This window comes from Aethalodelphis obliquidens, unplaced genomic scaffold (genome assembly GCF_003676395.1).
Source record: "Aethalodelphis obliquidens isolate GAN/ISIS:26980383/991018 unplaced genomic scaffold, ASM367639v1 scaffold39, whole genome shotgun sequence".
NCBI classification, from domain to species: domain Eukaryota; kingdom Metazoa; phylum Chordata; class Mammalia; order Artiodactyla; family Delphinidae; genus Aethalodelphis; species Aethalodelphis obliquidens.
Window position 1 is genome coordinate 620,310 of NW_020837983.1, and position 6,599 is coordinate 626,908.

Consider the following 6,599-nt stretch of genomic DNA (forward strand, 5'->3'; position numbering starts at 1 on the left):
AGAGCACATCTTTCTACTCCACCAACTTGAAATAATTTGAAAATATTTTTCAAATATGAAGGTAAAGTGAAGATTTTTTAATATAATTTCAAGTTGAGAGAATTTATTGCCATCATATATGTACTACAGGAAATGTTAAAGAACGTTCTTCAGGCATATACCATTCAGAAACATGCATCTACAAAAAGAAATGAAGAATTGAAGATGTAAAAAATTAAGGTAAGATTTTTTTGTTTGTTTTTTGGTGTCTTTCTTTTTTTCTTCTTCTTTTTTTTTTTTTTTTTTTTTGCAGAGAAAGGTTTATTTCAGGGCTGAGCAAGGCAGAGGAGACTCTTGCTCAAAAACACCAAACTCCCTGATAGGCATAGGGCAGTTGGGGATATTGGTTGTTGAGTGCTGTGTGCAGAAGAGGAAGGCAAATGCCATTGATACAATGCAGAAATGGGATGGAATGTTTGTTTGCTTACTGTCTTCATACTGACCACCCCGGTCACCTTGTTAGTTCTGTCATTAAGCACTAATAATCAGGGGAGAGTGCTAATGCAGTCCCTCACTACCACAGATTACACAGTTGAGTTTCCTGCATTTGGGGAAATTCCAGGGGTCAACACATCTGCAGTGCAATGGATAAGCCTCACCCTGGAAAAACCACCTTCGTGATCATGATGTCTCCCCTGCCAGGTAAGTATTCTTTCTTATTTTTAATTTCTGTAAAATAGAAGTGGTTTTCTAAAGAAAAAATAGTAATATAATGTGATTTTATAACATATTCAAAATTTAAATGTATGACAATAGCACCAAGGGCATGAGAAATTGGAAACACACTGTTCTAAGATTTTTTACTGTACTTGAAGTCATATAATAATGGTAGACAGTGGTAAGTTAAAAATATATAGAGGCATACCTCATTTAATTTCTCTTTACTTTATTGTGCTTCACAGATACTGCATTTTTTGCAAATTGATGCTTTGTGGCAACCCTGCATTGAGCAAGTCTTTGGGTACCATTTTCCAACAGCATTTGCTCACTTTGTATCACTCTATCACATTTTGGTAATTCTTGTAAATGTCAAAAAATTTTTATTGTTATTATATTTGTTGTGGTGATCTGTGATCAATGAACTTTGATGTTAGTATTGTAATTGTTTTGGGGTGCCATGAACCACACCCATATAAGGTGGTGAACTTGATCAATAAGTGTGTGACTTCTGACTGATGTACAAACCAACCTTTCCCCATCTCTATCCCTATCCTTGGGGATCCCTATTCCCTGAGGCACAACAAGATTTAAATTAGGCCAATTAATACCCCTACAGTGGCCTCTTAATGTTCAAATGAAAGGAAGTGTTGCATGTCTTTCACATTAAATCAAAAGCTAGAAATGATTAAGCTTAGTGAGGAAGATATGTCAAAAGCTGAGATAGGCTGAAAGCTAGGCCTCTTGCACCAAATGGCTAACCAAGTTGTGAATGCAAAGGAAAAGTTCTTGAAGGAAATTGAAAGTGCTACTCCAGTGAACACACAAATGATAAGAAAGGGAATCAGCATTATTGCTGATACGGAGAAAGTTTTATTGGCGTTGATAAGAGATCAAACCAGTCACAACCTTCCCTTAAGCCAAAACCTAATCCAGAGCAAGGTCCTAACTGTCTTCAATTCTATGAAGGCTAAGAGAGGTGAGGAAGCTATAGAAGAAAAGTTTGAAGCTAGCAGAGGTTGGTTCGTGAGGTTTAAGGAAGAAAATGTTTTCATAATATAAAAGTGCAAGGTGAAGCAGCAAGTTCTGATGTAGAAGCTACAACAATTTATCCAGAATATCTATCTAAGATCATTAAAAAATGTGGCTACACTAAACAACAGATTTTCAGTGTAGACGAAACAGCCTAATATTGATAGAAGATGCCATCTCAGACTTTCATAGCTAGAGAGGAGAAGTCAATGCCTGGTTTCAAATCTTCAAAGGACAGGCTGACTTTCTTGTTAACTAATGTTGCAGGTGACTTTCAGTTGAAGCTAGTGTTCATTTACCATTCCAAAAGTCTCAGGGCCCTTAAGAATTATGTTAAATCTACTCTGCTTGCACACTCTAAGTGGAACAACAAAGCCTGGATAATAGTACACCTCTTTACAACATGGTCTACTGATTACTTTAAGCCTGCTGTTGAGGCCTATGGTTCAGAAAAAACAGTTCATTTCAAATTACTACTGCTCATTGACAATGCACCTGATCACCCAAGAGCTCTGATGGAGATGTACTGTACAAAAAGATTAATGTTGTTTTCATGCCTGTTGACACAACATGCATTCTGAAGCCCATGGATTTAGAAGCAATTTCAATTTTCATGTCTTATAATTTAAGAAATACATTTTTTAAGGCTATAGCTACCATAGATAGCTATTCCTCTAAAGGAGCTGGGCAAAGTAAATTGAAAACCTTCTGGAAATGATTCACCATTCTAGATGCCATTAAGAACAATTATGATTCATGGGTTGAGGTGAAAATATCAACATTAACAGGAGTTTTGAAGAAGCTGATTCCAGCCCTTGTGGATGACCTTGAGGGGTACAAGACTTCAGCAGGGGAAGTAACTGCAGATATGGTAGAAATAGCAAGAGAACTAGAATCAGAAGTGGAATCTGAAGATGTGACTGAATTGCTGGAATCTCATGATAAAACTTGAATAGATGAGGAGTTGCTTCTTATGGATGTGCAAAGAAAGTAGTTTACTGAGATGGAATCTCCTCCTGGTGAAAATGCTGTGAAGATCGTTGAAACAATAACAAGAATTTAGACTATTACATAAACTTGATCAAGATGGCAGACTAAGAAGAACCTGAGCTCCTCTACTCTCAGGAACACACTAAAACTTCAACTACATATAGAACTTCTCTCTCTGAGAATGACCTAAATACTACCAGAACAGCTGTTCTATGATTAAGAATATGAAGGAAAAAACCACATTAAGATGGGTAGGTGAGGCAAAGATGTGATGTATTCAGGACCCACACATCTGTCAGGCAATCCAAAAACAGAAGGGGGGGGGCTTCCCTGATGGAGTAGTGGTTAAAAATCCACCTGCCAATGCAGGGGACATGGGTTTGAGTCCTGGTCCAGGAAGATTCCCCATGCAGCAGAACAACTAAGCCCATGCACAACTACTGAAGCCTGCAAGCCTAGAACCCATGCTGTAAAACCAAGAGAAGCCACTGCAATGAGAAGCCCACACACTGCAGTGAAGAGTAGTCCCCACTTTCCTCAACTAGAGAAAGCCTGCACAAAGCAACAAAAACCCAACACAGCCAAAAATAAAAAATAGATACAATAAATAAATTAAAAAAAACAAACAAAACAGAGGGGGTATCACAAACTCAGACATTCTCCTTAAGAAGTGAGGGGTTTGAGACCCACATTGGGCATGCCAGCCCTGGGGACTGACACTGGAAAAATGAGCCCTGTTAGTGGGTTTTAACATCCAGTGGGGCTTACAACTGGGAGAACTGGAGGGCTGAGGGAAACTGAGACTCCACTGTTAAAGGGCGCACACAAAAACTTACTCTGCCTCTCAGCACAGAGTCAGCAGATTCAAAAGTGCCCTGACTAGTGGATAGCCAGCATGCCAAGTATGCTTCCCAGTCCACACCATGCTCAGGTTTTAGCCAACCTGCCAAGGTGTCAGCCATTAATGTGCTCTGAGATAAGCCCTGGCCCATACTGGGCTCTCACCCACTAAGGCAGTGGCCCTCAGCACACCCCTGGAGAAGCCTTGGCCTGTGCAGTATTCTGGCTCCAGCACTCCACCAAGGCAGATGCACTCAGCATGTCCTGGGAGAAGCCCTAGCCCATGCTGGGCTACAGCTCCAGCACCAGCACCAGCACCACCACCCTACTTAAAGCTCCAGGCTATGCCCACTTTAGCTCCATCCCTCCTGCTAAGGCTACTGGGCACAAGCAGTCCTAATAGGATGCTCCTACACAAGGACACACCTTCAAGGCCAGGGAAGGTAAATGTTCTGCCTAATTCTTAGAGACAAACTCAGAAAATCAAACAAAATGAAAAGATAGAGTAATGTGTTCCAAATGAAACAGCAAAATAAAACCTCAGGAAAAGACCCTAGTGAAACAAACTTAAGTAACTTACCTGATAAATAGTTTAAAATAATGAACATAAAAATGGTCCCTGATCTCAGAAAAAGTGTAGAGTAACACAGTGAGAGTTTCAACAAATAATTAAAAGAATTAAAAAATGTTAAAAAAAAACCAATCAGAGTTGAAGAATACAATAACTGAAATAAAAAATACACTGGAAGGACTCAACAGCAGATTAGGTGATACAGAAGAATGTATAAGTGACCTGGAAGTAAGAATAGTAGATATCACCCAACCAGAGCAGCAAAAAGAAAAAAGAATTTAAAAAGCCTGAATAGTTTAAGGGACATTTGAGACAACTTCGAGTATATTAACATTCACATTATAGGGGTTCCAGAAGGAGACAAGAGAAAGAAAGGAGTCAAAAATACATGTGATGCTATTATTGTGAACACTTTCACAACTCAGGGAAGGAAACAGATACTCTGGTCCAAGAATCACAGAGAGTCCCAAACAAGGTGAATTCAAAGAGATCCACACCAAGATATAATTAAAATGGAAACGTTTAAAGAGAGAATTTTAAAGGCAGCAAGAACAAAGCAATTAGTCACAGGCACAGGAACCACCACAAGGCTATCAGCTAATTTTTCAGCAAAAATTTGCAGGCAGAAGAGCATTCCAGGTTTATTTAAAGTGCTGAAAGGAAAAAATCTACAACCAAGGATACTCTACCTGGCAAAGTTATCATTCAGAATTGAAGGAGAAATCAAGAGTTTCCCAAATAAGCAAAAACTAAGAGTTCATCACTACTAAACCAGCCATACAAGAAATGTTAAAGGGCCATCTTTAAGCACAACAGAAATGTCCATAACAGGAAATAAGGAAATATATGAGGGAAAAAATCTCACTGGTAAAGGCAAATATAAAGTAAAGGCAGTGGATAAAACACTTAATAAGTTAGTATCAAGGTTAAAAGACAAAAGTTGTAAAAGCTGTTATAACTTCAATAAGTAGTTAAGGGATACACAAAAAGAAGGAAAATGTGACATTGAAAACATAAAATATGGGCCTTGGAGTAAAAATGTAGAGCTTTTAGAATATGTTCAAAGTTAAATGACTATAAGCTTTATATATATGTATATGTATGCATATATATATATATATATATATATATATAGTAGTAACCAAAACCTCAAAACCTATAATAAGTACACAAAAAAACAGAGAAAAAAGGAATGGAAACACAACACTAAAGAAGATCATCAAACCACAAAAGAAGAGACCAAAGGAAGACAAAAGGAACAAAGAAGAACTACAAAAACGGCCATAAAATAAGTAACAAAATGGGGATAAGTACATACCTATCAATAAACACTTTAAATGTAAATGGGCCAAATGTTCAAATCAAAATACATAGGGTGGCTGAATGGAAAAAAAAAATCAAGACTCATCTTTTTATTGCCACCAAAAGACTCACTTCAGAGCGAAATACACATGAAGACTGAAAGTGAAGGTATGGAAAAAGATATTACATTCAGGCATGAAAAGAAAGCTGTTGGGGTGGGGGAACTTTCCTGGCAGTCACGTGGTTAAGACTCCAAGCTTCCACTGCAGGGGTCACGGGTTCAGTCCTTCATTGGAAAACTACGATCCCACATGCCACAGGGCACAGCCAAAAAAAAAAAAAAAAAAAAAAAAAAAAAAAGAAAGAAAGAAAGCTGGGTAGCAGTACTCATTTCAGATAAAATAGACTTCAAAATGACTATTACAAGAAACAAAGAAACACATTACCTAATGATGAAGAGACCATTCAACAAAAAAGATATAACAATTGTAAATATAGATGCACCCAATATGAGAGCAGCTAAATGCATAAAGAAAATATTAACAAAGAAAAAAATTGACAGTAACACAATACTAGTAGAGGACTTAAACATCTCACTTACATCAATGTATAGAAAGAAAACCAATAAGAAAACACTGGCCTTAAACTGCACAGATGAAATAAATAGCTATATATAAAACATTCCAACTGAAGACTGCAGAATACACATTCTCTTCTAGTGCACATGGAAGATTATCCAGTGTAGATCACATGTTAGACCACAAAACAACTACCAATAAATTTCAGAAGACTGAAATCATATCAAGCATCTTTTTCAACAAAAGTGGTATGAAAATAGAAATTAAGTACAGGAAGAAAACTGGAAAAAATCACAAACATGTGGAGCCCAAACAACATACTACTAAAATCATCAGTGGGTCAATGGAGAAATCAAGGAGGAAATCAAAAAATACTTCAATAGTGAAAATAGAAACACAACTATTCAAAATTTATAGGACACACAAAAAAAGCAGTTTTTTAAAAAAAATATTTTTACATCTTTATTGGACTATAACTGCTTTACAATGGTGTGTTAGTTTCTGCTTTATAACGAAGTGAATCAGTTATACATATGCATATGTTCCTATATCTCTTCCCTCTTGCGTCTCCCTCCCCCCCCCCCCCCCCC

General features: G+C 37.4%; 1 non-coding gene across 1 annotated transcript; it reads right to left on the reverse strand.

The window, feature by feature from the left end:
• Window positions 1-525: 525 nt before the first annotated feature.
• LOC113633455 (U1 spliceosomal RNA) lies at window positions 526-689 on the reverse strand. The gene has a single exon (XR_003438211.1). It is a non-coding gene; the product is annotated as a U1 spliceosomal RNA (small nuclear RNA).
• Window positions 690-6,599: the final 5,910 nt, after the last annotated feature.